At 45.7% G+C, this 1210-nt stretch overlaps 1 protein-coding gene across 1 annotated transcript in view; it reads right to left on the bottom strand.

Moving 5' to 3' along the window:
- LOC100954043 (calreticulin-like) overlaps window positions 1-1210 on the bottom strand; it is a gene marked incomplete at its 3' end in the record, with an annotated part of 39043 nt that overhangs the window by 23628 nt on the left and 14205 nt on the right. The window lies entirely within an intron of this gene.

Here is a 1210-nt window from a genome sequence, read left to right as displayed (position 1 = left end):
AACCCGCCACCTTAGGTGTACATGGCTGGCGCCTTAGCCGGTTGAGCTATAGGTGCCGAGCCCCTACCTCTGATTTTTAAGAGATACCTGAATGGGGTTCTCCAGTTTTATAAAACGAGGCCCTATTTTTCTGCAGCCTGCTAAGTGACCAGAATGAGATTCTACCATGTACACACAGTACTGTCTCTTAGATCAAATAACAATCATTGCTGACATTTACTCAACATTTACTCTTTACCAAGGTATTTCATTCACATGTGTTACTGAACTTAATCTTTGTAATTACCTCTTGAGGTGGGCTCTATGAATGTCTCACTCTATCTTGAAGTCATTGAGGCTATGTTGCTTGTCCAGGAATGTCCAACCAGTCCATCTCATTCCAGAGCCCCCACCCTCAACCATGAGACTTTACTTCCTCCCCCAGAGAGATTCAGGGCTGTAAGGGATCTCCTAGCCTTTCAAGTCTGACCACATGACTTCTTAGATGAGGAAATCCAGCCCCAGAGAGGGAAAGGTATTAACCCGAGACTGTATAGCTACCAATGGCAGCTATCAAGCCAAGTCTTCTGGCTTCCAGGCTCATAATCTTTCTAATAGTCCACTTTGCCCAGCTTACTGGTTATGGCTCTGACTGTCATTTTAACTCTTGTGAGTCCCAAGTCTTCATCAGCAAAATGCGGGTAATTTTTTCTTTTTTTTTTTTAGAGACAGAGTCTCACTTTATTGCCCTCGGTAGAGTGCTGTGGTGTCACAGCTCACAGCAACCTCCAACTCCTGGGTTTAGGCGATTCTCTTGCCTCAGCCTCCTGAGTAGCTGGGACTACAGGCGCTTGCCACAATGCCCAGCTATTTTTTTGTTGCAGTTTGACCGGGGCCGGGTTTGAACCCGCCACCCTCAATATATAGGGCCGGCACCCTACCCACTGAGCCACAGGTCCCACCCAATTTTATCTTTTTCATATCTATTTCACAGGGCTCTTGGAGAAGGTCAAATGAGTAAGAAATACTAAATGTGAGAAATACTTTCTGTTTTTTTTTTTTGAAACAGACTCTCACTCTGTTAGCCCAGGTGGAGTGCCATGGCCTCTGCCTAACTCACAGCAACCTCAGACTCTTCAGTTCAAGGGACCCTTCTGCCTCAGCCTACCAAGTAGCTGGGACTACAGGTGCTGGCCATGACACCTGGCTTGTTTTTCTATTTTTTTTTTTT

Source organism: Otolemur garnettii, unplaced genomic scaffold (genome assembly GCF_000181295.1).
Source record: "Otolemur garnettii isolate 467f Iridium unplaced genomic scaffold, OtoGar3 scaffold00159, whole genome shotgun sequence".
Lineage (NCBI taxonomy): Eukaryota > Metazoa > Chordata > Mammalia > Primates > Galagidae > Otolemur > Otolemur garnettii.
Note: the sequence above shows the minus strand (reverse complement) of the source record. Positions and strands in the feature narration are given on the sequence as shown.